Source organism: Clupea harengus, unplaced genomic scaffold, assembly GCF_900700415.2.
Source record: "Clupea harengus unplaced genomic scaffold, Ch_v2.0.2, whole genome shotgun sequence".
Taxonomy (NCBI): domain Eukaryota; kingdom Metazoa; phylum Chordata; class Actinopteri; order Clupeiformes; family Clupeidae; genus Clupea; species Clupea harengus.
In genome coordinates, this window is record NW_024879593.1 from 25,007 (window position 1) to 39,465 (window position 14,459).

The 14,459-nt window shown below is 40.9% G+C and overlaps 1 long non-coding RNA gene across 1 annotated transcript; it reads left to right on the plus strand.

The window, feature by feature from the left end:
* Nucleotides 1–9,034: 9,034 nt before the first annotated feature.
* On the plus strand, nucleotides 9,035–12,515 carry LOC122129121. The gene is made up of 4 exons (XR_006151742.1): nucleotides 9,035–9,202; nucleotides 11,736–11,818; nucleotides 11,957–12,037; nucleotides 12,452–12,515. It is a non-coding gene; the product is annotated as an uncharacterized LOC122129121 (long non-coding RNA).
* Nucleotides 12,516–14,459: the final 1,944 nt, after the last annotated feature.

Consider the following 14,459-nt stretch of genomic DNA (forward strand, 5'->3'; position numbering starts at 1 on the left):
TGAACCCCTTGCAGATAACTAAATATTTATACTAATATTATAATACCTATTAATTCATTTATTTGACCAAAAGATCCAACATTAAGTGAGCTAACACTGAAAATGTGCGTGAACTCCTCCTCCCAACCAATCATTGGTGGTGAACCCCCTACCAAGTATATGACTGACTGAACATTTCCAATAGCTGTTGATCAGTGCCTCACAACAACTTGGAGGAATCTGAACCCATTCCTCAATACAGAAGAACGTCAACTGTGTGATGTCATTGAGCTGTCTGGCATGGCCGCCCTGATTCACGTTCTGCCACTACATTTATATTGTATTAAGGGCCACAATTTGACTCGGCGGCCATTTAAAACTATTCTCGAGGCAGCAAAAACTGACAATCGCTCCGTACTGTCTAATGTCAGTGTTCATCAGTCCACTATGTGGACTTCTTATACACGTTTGATTTTGTTAAATTGCTACAGAGGGATCTGTCTCTGGGTCTACTGGGTCTGTGTGGACTGTGCAATATGGGTACCAATCTGGTCTCGCTGTTACCCAGAACCCCTTTGGAATCATCACAAAAAGCCCAGGACTCAAATTCCTGAATAGGCTTGCACTCACAGACTGACATATTCTCACTATATGAACCGATACTGTATATGGAGATGTTCTCACTATATGAACCCATATATGGAGATGATTTTCATCTAGTAAGTGAGGACTAGCTCAAAGCAGTGCAAATGTGTGAGATTCTTCCACAGAGGTGGAGGACAAGGACAAAGAGGCCAGATGGCCATGAAATGTGGATTGCATATCGTGCTCTCTTCATTACAAAACGTGTTTGCTGTAAAAAACATACAGTATTTAATATTCAATGGTTAACTTTTTGTTTTGTTTTTACTGCTTTAATTCAGTACAGGTCTGTACGCTCTCTATCGTAGATTAACGTGTATCTTTTTAGAATACAACTTCTTCAACTGTTATGTTATTTGTTCATTTTATTTTCATACATTTCAGAAAACTGACTGAGACTTGGTTGGGAAGAATCCCCAAAGCATCATTTTGTAATTTCAAAAGTTTGGATTGTCTTGGGAGAAAACTAGACAACTACAGAGAAATGTAATATTTGTCACAAAAATGTGGTCTCATTAGTATTAACACAACCAGTACTTATTTTCAGTGATGTCACTGGGTTCCTTATTGTCAATTAGGGGCGTACTGAAAGACAAGAAGGGCGTCAGGGTGCTAGTTCCAGTAACTAGGGTAGCTTTACATTTCTGTTAGTCTGTCATTTTAGTGTGGTGTGTTTAAATGTTTGTCTCTAGCTCAGAGTGAATAAGTATTTTAGACCCCATCATTAATCCTTGTGATCTTTGACTGCTTTGTGGGGCTTGAGTCACCCCTCAAAAAACCGAATTAAAGAAAACTCAGATTACCAAGACCTTTTGCATTATTATACACTTGTATCTCTGCCTTTTGATTTTTATGTGTATTTATATTTAAATGCTGATTATAACAAAGATAGCTGGTTGAGGTGTGATGGAGTTCCTGACACCAACCAGCTCTGTTCCTTTCTCAGGAAGATATGTACCAATAGAGAACATGGCCGTAGGCTCCTGAGGGTTATAGAGGCAGTCTTCAGAGAATGACTCCTCACAGTCCTCGTGCTGTCCGTCAGTGTGCACGCTCAAATACATTTGTACACTCTTGGCTCTCTAAACAAACATCACACCAGACCAGACCCGACCAGCTCAGACCAGGCCATGAACAATTCTAGGCAATCAATGCATTGTTTCAGGAGCGTGACGGGGAAGGGGAACATTTGATTGGCAGTTGTGCTTAAATATCAACAACCTTCAGCCTGAATCACGAACCCCACCTTTATAAACCAATACGGGCACATTTCATTCAGGTGGGATTTGACATTATTTGCGAGCACCTGGTGGGATTGATGACCAGTCAGTACAATACAAGTCAGAATTAAAGCAATGTAGAGATGTCAGCGACATCAAGGTATTGGACTGAGCGATCTTAAATTGAAACCTGCTCTGTAGCTAGAACTAGACCAGTAGAAGAGCATAGGTGTCCAAGTTGACTGTGGACTAAAATGCAATTTAGTTTTTTTTTACTATTTTCCTTTGAATTAATATAGATGTGAAGAAATTCTGAAGGTAAGCCTATTTGGCTATCAGTTACTTTTTCCTGAGATTTTATTAAAACACAGAGGATTTACTTTTGTATACCTCCCTGATTTGGTGCTGTTTTATACAGTATATCTCCCTAATTTGGTACTGCACATATTTTCCTGGATGCCCAGGAGAATATCAAAACGAGGCACAAGATGGATATGATCCAAAGATGAATTTAATTTCTTAGGCCTACTGAAAATATTCCACCGCCACATATTTAGTTGATTGATATAAAATACAAAACACAAAATAATGATTTATCCCCTTTAAAGTGATTCACCTAAATCATCACTGGTGCAGGCAAATGGTTTTAGAACTTTGCTATAAATACACTTGTATCCAGTCCAAGTCCAATTCCTGGTGAATCAGTATCCTGGCAAAAACTACACCATGAAGACAAAAGAACACTCAAAGTAACTCCTCCAAAAGGTTATTGAAACGCATGATCTTTAGAGACTTTAGACTTTAGAGAGGCTCTACATCTGCCGTCCTCAGCAGGCCGTCCTCAAAAACTGAGTGACTGTGCTAGAAGGGAACTGGTGAGGGAGGCCAACAACACACCTGTGACTCCTCTGAAAGAGGACAACAACAACACATCTATGACTCGTGTGAAGGACAACAACACACCTGTGACTCCTCTGAAGGACAACAACACACTTATGACTCCTCTGAAGGACAACAACACACCTGTGACTCGTGTGAAGGAGGCCGACACATCTGTGACTCCTCTGAAGGAGGACAACAACACACCTGTGACTCCTCTGGACGAGGACAACAAGACAACAACAACACACTTATGATTCCTCTGAAGGACAACAACAACAACACACCTGGGGGGTATTCGTCGTAGCTCGCTAAACGGTTTAGCAAGCTAATTTTCAGGCTAAGATAAAAAACGCCCCTCTTTTTGGTTCGTGGAAGCAACTTTTGATAAATCACCATAGTTACATATCGATTAGCACTAACCTGCTCCAGGGCAGGCTAACTTAAGTGTAGCTGGATAAGCTTGCCACACCCCCGGAAAAAGGAGGGATCCCATTGACCAAGGACTGATATTAGAGTTAGATTAGCGGAGGGAGAGAGTTCTTTGCGATCGCCAAGATCCATTATTCTTGTATGAGCGCTACCGATTCAGCCGACAAGGAATCATTAATTTACAAGACCTTCTCGAGTCATTTATTGCAAACACCACATTGACTGTCTTGCGCTTTTTTGCGAGTGGTACATTTTTGTAGTGTCGGTGATGCGGAGAACAAAGCACTCATAATTATATGAGTGTTATTAGTACACCATAGCATATCATTATTGTAGAAAATGATTACGGTGGACTCATGATAAGAATAGAGAGAAATACAGACAATTTATTTTCACTGCTTCAATTTATTGCATTTGTTATTAATATATTTAGTCATTTAACAGACGCTTTTATTCAAAGCGACTTCCAAGGAAATGTAAAACTACATCGAGGAAGGAGGTGAGGGGATTTGAACTAGCAACCATGCAGATTTAAACCGGTAGAGGAAACCTCTGTACCAGCTGACTCTTGCCATCAGGCATTCATACATGGATATCACCATATAAACATCCCAACACACCTTGCTCTCACAGCGGTGGTGGTGTTGAATTTTGCCATGATTATGGTCTTGTATTCTTCATAAGCGTTCATGTTCATCTCCTACTCGCCAGCGGAGAAAAAAAGAGCCCTTTTCTTTGAGTTTAGAACCATAATACCGTTAGAAAATCATGGTTTTAGTGATCGACCTTTCCTGCCTTTTGAAGTAGGACGTGCACGCGCAAATGCCATGATAACTTTAGCCTGGTTGAAATTAACCACATGATTAGGATGCGGATCAGCCGTTAACGAACCGATATTTGCTGTTCTCAATCAGCTCGCTAATCTTAACGGGCTAAAAGGCCAATTGATTAACTTAGCTTCAATCCTACGACGAACGTACCCCTGTGACTCATCTGAAGGAGGACAACAACAACACACCTGTGACTCCTCTGAAGAAGGACAACAACACACCTGTGACTCCTCTGAACGAGGACAACAAGACAACAACAACACACCTATGACTCCTCTGAAGGACAACAACAACAACACACCTATGACTCATCTGAAGGAGGACAACAGCAACACACCTGTGACTCCTCTGAAGAAGGACAACAACACACCTGTGACTCCTCTGAACGAGGACAACAAGACAACAACAACACACCTATGACTCATCTGAAGGAGGACAACAACAACACACCTGTGACTCCTCTGAAGAAGGACAACAACACACCTGTGACTCCTCTGAGGGACAACAAAACACCTATGACTCCTCTGAAGGAGTTTCCGTGCTGCCCGGGTTCTTCACCAGTTAGCTTTATGGGAGAGTGGCAAAGGGAAAACCACCGTTGATAAAAGCTCATTTGAAATATCGACTGGAGTTTGCCAGAAGGCATGATGACTCTGATGTCAAGTGGAAGTTGATGTCCAATGTCATAAATAATTGTCATGACCACTCACAAAATTTGAGATGCCATACCAGCTTATGTCATATGCTACTCAGCTGTCATGGCATCATACTGTCCCTGAATCATACCAGCTTATGTCATATGCTACTCAGCTGTCATGGCATCATACTGTCCCTGAATCATACCAACAAGAATTCTGTTTGGTGTGATGAAAAGTGACACATGGTTTGAGTGTCATTTTACCCATGTCGTCACACTTTGAAAGATGACATGACATCTCAGATGTTCACCATTGCTGGGCACTCTTTTGCTCAACTAGTGCTTCCGGAACAGTTACTTCAGAGTAGGCTGTATCTCCAACCAGGACTACACCTGTCCAACAGTGCTTGACCCAAATCAAATTGAGACAAATGGTCACCCAAACCTTACCAGCATAAATTCACTTAAAAAGAAAAACATGATAAACCAGACAAATATCAAACCCAACCCAAGAAATGGATCCAAACAAGATGACATTCTTTCATGGAGTCCATTCTTGGCTAAAGATTCACCTTCTGCTCAAAGCACAGGATGCAGCTTTTGAAGTCTGAAAGTCTACAGCTCACCCAAGGCCAACCTGAGAGGGGGGATATCAGAGGCCAAATGTGAACACGCCAACACGGACATGAGTTATATGACACCTGTGTGCTGCATAACTTCCACTGCACTTTTAAAAACTGTGTTCAATTCAGTCAGTGTTTCCATCCCTCACTGCACGTTTTCAAAGCCATTGTTGGCTAGCTAGCGCTACAAAGTGCTGTATATTTTGTATATCATCATTCTCCACCCAGATTTCTATGAAGGAATTATTGTAGCAAAACAACTGACCAACCGGGACAGTGACATTTGTAGATAGTCACTCATGTGTATCAGTAAACTTGAAGGCACAATAAAATGCTTTAGGAGTTGTGAATTTGTAGATGTTTTATCTCTCCCACAAACACAACAGTTACACCTTTTCAAATTCTTTATTGCAGGTGCACAAATTCTATTCTATGAATCACATATTAAGAAACTCATACGCTCACAGTTTTGCTGCAATAAATATGGTTTAAAAACACATTCACACACCTATATAAAAAAAATGCGAAGTCATGGGAAAAATGTGCACATCCACAAATCAGCATGTGAATTTATTCTTTTTACACCTGTATAATATTTTCTCACAAATACATTTTTGGGGGTTATTTTTTTGCAGAAACACGTCAATATCAACTGCTTGAATCTGCTGCTAAGCCTCAAATGCAGTTTATTTCGCTCACAAATGACAAGTTCTGCACGCTCTTACTTTTTAACCACATAATATGTCAGTGAAATGTGAAGCAAATGTGATTTATGACATGGGCGGACACTGTTCAGAGATACGAGAACTCTTTGGACCAATCGAAGGAGCTTGTTTCGGTGGCTGTCACTTGGCGCCCGAACGATAGAAAAACCCCGCTGCGACAAGAACACTGTAGAAGACCTTCCCGATTCAGCTGGGGTGCTGGCACCTGATGTTTAAGGTAAATGTCCTGATATCAGCACACATATTTAAACTATAATCAAAAGTATAATGGTGGGTGATATCGGAAAACATACCTTAAACATCAGGTGGCAGTTCCTCAGTCAGGAAGGAAGATCTGCGAAGCTCTTTCTTCTATGTTCTTTCTCACAGCGCTAAATCAATAAATGTTTTCTCTCGTTCTGTTTCTGGGGATATACTTGAACTCTTATCACTGATTACTAGAAAGTAATGGAGTCGCCCCCTGGTGGTGGTGTTCCTAACGCGTTCTCTTCGAGGTGCTTTCTGTGCTGCTAGTTGACACCTGCATTCCAACCTCTGAACTTCGTACATTTTTGCGGTAATGGCTGGACTATGGTGGCCTCCCCTCTACCACTTAATGTCTTCCTCGGATGCTTAGTTTAAGGGGACAGCCTTCTCTACAAAGCGTCTGGGTGGTGTGATGCAACTTTCACTTTCTTCTTATGGAACCAGTAGTGCTCAATTGGACACCTAAACATGAGCAAAAATACAAATATCCCTTAAACATTTGAATCCCATTGTCTCTTTAGTCTTAATTTTCTCTGTTATTTCACTACCTGAAATGACACATAGCCAGATTTTTTTTAAAATTTTTTTCATATTCAAAGGGAGTGGCTAATTGTGCCACTCATAAATAGTGCCCAATGATGATCCAGGAAGTGGCACATCTGTATCATTTGTGAAAGGTTTTGTCCTCTGTCTAAATCTGGAACTCAAAAGTACAGGGGTTTGAATACTGCATGTAGTATATTGACATTTTTGTATTTATTTGTTAACAGACTGGATCCTGGACTTCCTGACGAGCAGACCCCAGGTGGTGAGAATGGGCAAGCACACCTCCTCCTCACTGACCCTGAGTACCGGGGCCCCCCAGGGCTGCGTACTCAGTCCCCTCCTGTACTCCCTGTACACACAGGACTGTGTGGCAACACACAGTTCCAACATCATCCTGAAGTTTGCAGACGACACTACCATCCTGGGTCTCATCTCTAACAACGATGAGACTGCCTATAGAGATGAGGTAAGGGGCTTGGCAGCATGGTGCCAAGACAACAACCTGTCTCTAAACATCTGCAAAACCAAGGAGATGATTGTGGATTTCAGGAAGCTACAGAGGGGGGGTCACAACACCATACACATCGAGGGAGCTGCAGTGGAGAGAGTCTCCAACTTCAAATTCCTCGGTGTGTACATCAAGGATGACCTCACCTGGTCCATGCAAGCGGACTCGGCGGTCAAAACTGCACAGAAGCGGCTTTACTTCTTGAGGAGACTCAAGAAGTTTGGCATGTCTTCTAAAACACTAAAAAACTTTTATAGATGCACCATTGAGAGCATCCTCTCAGGCTGCATCACTGCCTGGTATGGTAGCTGCTCCGCTGCCGATCGCAAGGCCCTGCAGAGGGTGGTGAAGACAGCGGAGCGTATCATCGGCGGCCATCTCCCTTCCGTGCAGGGCATCTACAACAGTAGATGCCTGAGAAAAGCACGGAACATTGTCAAGGACCACAGCCACCCAGGCTATGGTCTATTCACACTGCTGCCGTCTGGTAGACGCTACCGGAGCATCCGAGCACGGACTACCAGACTCACAAACAGTTTTTACCCCCAGGCTGTTAGGCTGCTGAATCAGCAACACTGAACAGTCGCCATCACCTTGTACTTCACACCCATACAAATACACTTGCTACATATATATATAAACCCACATTTTTTTATCTTATTTAATTTAATATTCCCCACCCTGGAAACTGCCCTTCTGTATTTTAAACTGTTGTTACTTGTTATATGTTATTTGCTATATGTTATATGTTATATGTTATTTCTGGTATGTTATTTTGGTATATGTTATTTGTGTTACCTGTTGTATGCCGTCTACTGCGTAGATGTTGGCTGCCAAGTCATAAGAATTTCGCTGCGCTGAAGAAATTTGGTGTATGCGACAATAAACACTTTGACTTGACTTTGACTATATTGCCTTTGGAAATATACTAGTGTGTAAATGCAACACTGATTTGGAAATTGTGTAAGTAATTGATTAAAATACTTTTTTTGTATTGTATACAGTGCTGCTTGAAAGTATGTGGACCCTTTGAACAGTTACCTAATTGACTTTACCAATGCAGCTGGGGGTTCACTTACTTTTGCAGATACACTAATTCCATGTTTCATGTAGTTTTTTTGGCTACTCACACAATTCCCTTTAAACAAGTACATGCAATTGATAAACATAAACCTGACATTTCATATATGAAAAACTGGTGATGATAAAATAGAAAAATCATGGTAAAACAACAAAAAACTCTCCTCTCCTCAACATGTCCACATAAGCTAATTGTTATGCAAATTCTGCAATAACAGTGCTTCTGTAATGGAGCATTTCTAAGTGTGTTTCATTTTCTTTGTTAGAATTGTAACATTTAAAAAGAAGAGTCCAAATACATAATACCAAATATTGAGTTTTCTTTCTCTTCTAGAAACTACATAGATTTATGCAAATGTTACTTCACTTTTTTAAAAAGTGTAGAAAATCACTGTGAAGACATTATTCTTTTGTGCTATTTTGCCTTCCTCTGGGCCTGTAACAGGACAGCGAACAAGCTGTGTGTATATGCATTTGTGCCGAGATCACAATACTGCAAAGCACTCAGGTGGATACGTAGGTAGTGTAATTATAGGCAAACTATAAGCAGTAGATGGCAGTAAATGCTCTGACAGACTATGAGAACAACAGAAGAAGAAGATGATGACGACGATGACGACATGACTTTACTCACGCTTTGAGTATTTTAATTGGTCAACATTCTTGCCCCGCCATAAGAACCTGGAAACAGCGCCACAAATGAATTTATATTCGGTTTTGTCGCAGTGAAGAACAAACAAGTAATATTTCTTCTGTTGGTTGAATGTTTCTGCTGGATGTACAAGAGGGACACATTTGGATGATACTGTTCTGTGTCTGGACGAAGTGGTTACATTAGCCAAACAGGGTGAAGAGGTTAGTTCAACTTTAAAAACTAAAGTGAACGTTATCGTTATCGCTATCGCTCTGTATAGCTAACTAACGTTAGCCAAGAACAGATAATTGGACGTAGGAGCGTAAAGATGATGACATTAACAACCATTTCACCACTCCTTGAGTTAACTTTAAGTTAACACTATAAGGAGCGATGAAATGGTTGTTAATGTCACCTTAAAGTTTCGATAATCAGATTCATCCTTCCCATCATCACTATTGTATGAATGTGCCAGCTGCTGAACTGTTTACGTTGGGAGCAGCAAAATAATTCAGGCCAAGGTTAGCTATCGTTGTTATACATTTAACGTCAGTGTTTGTGTGCGTGATGGTTTTGCTGATTATTTAGCTGTTCGGAAATATGCCAATTTAACAAGCTTATGTCATGGAAACCGATGTAACGTTAACGTTTGTTTATCTAACACAATCTGAACTCAAACATGCAACCCCGTCCCACCTACTCTAACGTGACTAATTAGATGGCCCTCTCATGTGATTTGTTTATAAACTATTCGAAATTAGCATCTAGAGTGAGTTACTATGGACAATGAATAAGTAAACCTCTTGTGTCATGTTAATGTATTTGTTTCAAGCCCTACGAGTAAGTGCCTGTATCAATTTGACACAAATGATGTGCTATTTTGTCATTGTGAAATCATTTGACGGAAAAAGGCGATTAATTCATACAGAAAAGTTGACTGATAACCATAAATAATTTCGTGTGTCTAATAGTTTTCTGTGGCTCTATGAGATTATCCGTGCAGAAAAGCTAGTAACATAAAATGTCAGTGATGACTAGTCAGTATTTCATTTTGCTTAGCAGCTGATTTAGGTAAATTATCCTTACAGTCGGTAAAAAAGGATTGTTCTACAGGAGGGGTGCCACTTTTGACCAGGTTTGATGGATTTTCCCATCCTTGATGAGAGGGCACTAGATCCTTAAGGAAGCTGCTTTGTTTGACATGAGCATACGCATTAAAGGGATCCCAAGACTGTTTCTTAAGAAAATATGCTAAATACCTCAGACTAAGATTGCACAAGTCTCTCAGATGGTGGCACCAGCACCAGATTTGGTGTAATGTAAAAGAGAGAATGGATGGATGTGTGGAATGAAATGAAGGCCAACTGTCCGCAAATTGTTTTGAATGACCATACCATCAGTTAAACACAGTTTAATGTATGAAAATATGGGCTACTGTAACCAATCCAGGAGTTGATGGTAATTCAAGAATCTGTAGATTATAAAAGTGCTTGTGTCATCTCACATGTGGCTTTGACTTCTAACTTCAACTTCAACAGAGATACATAGTATACAATAGAATCACCTGTATCAACTTAAAGTAATTGCATTACCTCTAAATTATACAGTACTGTATTTGCAATTATGTAAAACTAACAGGTTTGATTTACTACATTACAAATACAAGCCCCACAGTAAGAACCCAATGCAACAAAAGTCAGAAAACCGTTAATTACTGAAATTAAAATATTACATTTTTTCAACAAATTTCCAGTTCTGCCATTCTTCAGAGACAGAGAGAGGCTCTTTGCTGGAAGGGTGGTGTTGCTCTACCTTTCCCTTTAAAATATCCCCAAGGTGTTCTATTGGATCCAAGTTAGGTAACACACTTGGCCAGGTCATAGTTCTCACTTTTGTCTTCTTTACAAAACTTGCATGATTGTTTCAGTGTGCTTTGGAACATTATCATGTTGGAGTATTCCTCTTCTGCCAAGCTTCTGGAGACTGGGGGTCATCATGTCAGCCAGTATTGTGGTATATCCACAGGCATTCATGGTGCCATTGACAGTGGTCATCTCCCCAACACCATTAGGACTCACCTGCACTCCATATCACACTCCCACCTCTGTGCTCCATATCACACTCCCACCTCTGTGCTCCATATCACACTCCCACCTCTGTGCTTCATGGGCGGGGCTCTGCATTCACTGTGGTACTCCAGGCCATGTTCACACTAAACATGCTGGACCCATGGGCTGTATATATAGAGGTGGATGTCGTGGCTTCATGCCCTTCCGTTCTATAAAAATGAAGCCAAAATCTCTCCCTTTTTATTAACTAGACCCATTTGTCTGCACAGCAAAAGAGGAAAAGCTGAGCTGAGCAAAGTACATGCATTTCCTCAATAGAAACCTGGTCCAGAGCGCTCAGGACCTCAGAGTGGGTCAAAGGTTCCCTTTAAACAGGGCAATGACCCTAAGCACACAGCCAAGACAACACCGGAGTGGCTTAGGGTCAACTCTGTGAATGTCCTTGAGTGGCCCAGCCAGATCCCTTTTCGGTACGTCAAAAGTTGTAACCGAAAGATGGCTTTCAACAGAGGGTCAGTCAGAGGACTCAACAGCGCAACACGACATGACCATATGGAACTTACCTACTCAAAAAGACTTCATTGGAGCTTATTGAACAGAAGTGATTGTTGTAGCTAGTTATTTTGTTACTGGTTTTCCTTCAACTGTTCAAGACCTTTCTCTAAAGCTTTTCTCACCCTTACAGATGAGTGTTAAGGTGAATTTGAAAGGGTTGCCTTCCCGCATTCTTGATGTTGTCCTCAAACCAGAGACCATTCAGATTGACAGGTTAGAAAACTATTCTTGTAATCGTAAACATGATCACAAATACAGTCTTCTGTTCTTAATGTCTAATGTAAATCCTGTCTCTGGTAAGGAGCATGTAAACAGTAATGGGGCGGTTCATGTTTAATCATGCTCTTCTAGGTCCTTCCCCAAATTCAATGTGGCTCCTTGGGACACTACTCCTATTGGAGAGGCTGTGATGCTCCACCTTTCATATTACAGGTGTGTGTTTTCAGTGTGTGTGTGTGTGTGTATAATATAGAATAACACTACAGTTCAAAAGATTTGTAATAATAACAAATTTGTGCTTGACAATGTTTTTTTTTTAATCAAAGAATTGTCTTGCATGGAGTAGCCTGAATTTCTTAGAACAATAATCGATTGATATGTCTTTGTAGAAACGTATTTCTTTCTGGCCATTTTTAGACCATTATCTGCTGTGCAAGGTACTCAAGTAGTCCAAATAAGGCCAGTTTTTATTCTATATTCCGTTCAAAAGCTGCCACTTCCAGCTGTAATAGTCATTTACATTTTGTACATTTCTGATCAACTTTGGGTTATTTGAATTAATAAAACATGTGGATTCCAAACCTTTGAACAGTAGTGTATACAATTGTATGCCTTTTCATATAACAGAAACCCCAGACTTCACCTCTCAGAGAAAGCATTGCGCTTAACTTATCGTCATGCACGACAGAACAACAAACCCCAGTTCACCTGCTTCTTGCTTGGGACATTCAACGTGGACAGCAGTGGTGAGTGTGTTTTGTTAACATCTGATGTAGGACGTTTGGTGAATCTGGAGTTGACTTCTTATTTTTTCTCTTCACAGAACATTAAGAACAAATATATTATTTAATAGAATGTTTCTGCATGAGGCCAATTGTCATCTTGCAGATACTGACCTAAGCTCTTCATAAATGTTCTTCAGTGTTTATCTGTTATATTCTTACCAAAGCTCCTACTGGCCGAGGCATTGCTGATCTATTGGTAGGGTGTCCGTGTGGCAGCTCTGACTGTAGATGAAGAGGCTGATAGCAGAGACATGTCTGTCCTTCAGCAGCCCTTTCCATTAGACAGATATTTGCCGTAAGGGTGAGACAACATGGATTGATCAGGTCTAATGGATAAAGGGGATAGGACATCAACAGCTCAGTGTGGCGTGGAACACTTTATCAACTAGTGAGGAGTATGTGCTGAGAGTGGATGGAGTGGATCCTCAGTGGTTGGATGAATTTGGACGTAACCCAGAAACAGACACCCAGGGAGAAACAATAGGATGTTTTGGGACACGCAGTAAACTTTATAAAGTAATGGATACATGTCTATCACATACATCTGTACATCTAATATACTGTATGTCTACGAATAATAACCAACAAAAATAAGAGTGTGGACACCCACTAAATAAAAACTCTTTGATGTACACACTATGCCACTGCCATATTTACACATTTTGCCATACAACAGCGTGTTTGGAACTACAAATACTCCACTAAAAAGAAGTATTCCTTCTGCAACCAGAAAAGCAGGTCTTGCCACTGAAAGCAGCAGTAGTGGTATGTGCCACATGCATGAAACTAGGCCAAGTATTTTATTACTTAACACCAACTCTTGCTGACAGAAATGTGAAAAAGTTAACTAAGCACATGAATATCCATGGATACACATCTATGAATTTCCATATCTAATGAGCAGCATCTGAAGCCTTTATCCACTCAAACTCCTAGAAGGTCCATATCTAATGAGCAGCATCTGAAGCCTTTATCCACTCAAACTCCTAGAAGGTCCATATCTAATGAGCAGCATCTGAAGCCTTTATCCACTCAAACTCCTAGAAGGTCCATATCTAATGAGCAGCATCTGAAGCCTTTATCCACTCAAACTCCTAGAAGGTCCATATCTAATGAGCGGCATCTGAAGCCTTTATCCACTCAAACTCCTAGAAGCTCCTAGAAGGTCCATATCTAATGAGCAGCATCTGAAGCCTTTATCCACTCAAACTCCTAGAAGCTCCTAGAAGGTCCATATCTAATGAGCAGCATCTGAAGCCTTTATCCACTCAAACTCCTAGAAGCTCCTAGAAGGTCCATATCTAATGAGCAGCATCTGAAGCCTTTATCCACTCAAACTCCTAGAAGCTCCTAGAAGGTCCATATCTAATGAGCAGCATCTGAAGCCTTTATCCACTCAAACTCCTAGAAGCTCTTAGAAGGTCCATATCTAATGAGCAGCATCTGAAGCCTTTATCCACTCAAACTCCTAGAAGCTCCTAGAAGGTCCATATCTCCTGAGCGGCATCTGAAGCCTTTATCCACTCAAACTCCTAGAAGCTCCTAGAAGGTCCATATCTCCTGAGCGGCATCTGAAGCCTTTATCCACTCAAACTCCTAGAAGGTCCATATCTAATGAGCAGCATCTGAAGCCTTTATCCACTCAAACTCCTAGAAGCTCCTAGAAGGTCCATATCTAATGAGCGGCATCTGAAGCCTTTATCCACTCAAACTCCTAGAAGCTCCTAGAAGGTCCATATCTAATGAGCGGCATCTGAAGCCTTTATCCACTCAAACTCCTAGAAGCTCCTAGAAGGTCCATATCTAATGAGCGGCATCTGAAGCCTTTATCCACTCAAACTCCTAGAAGC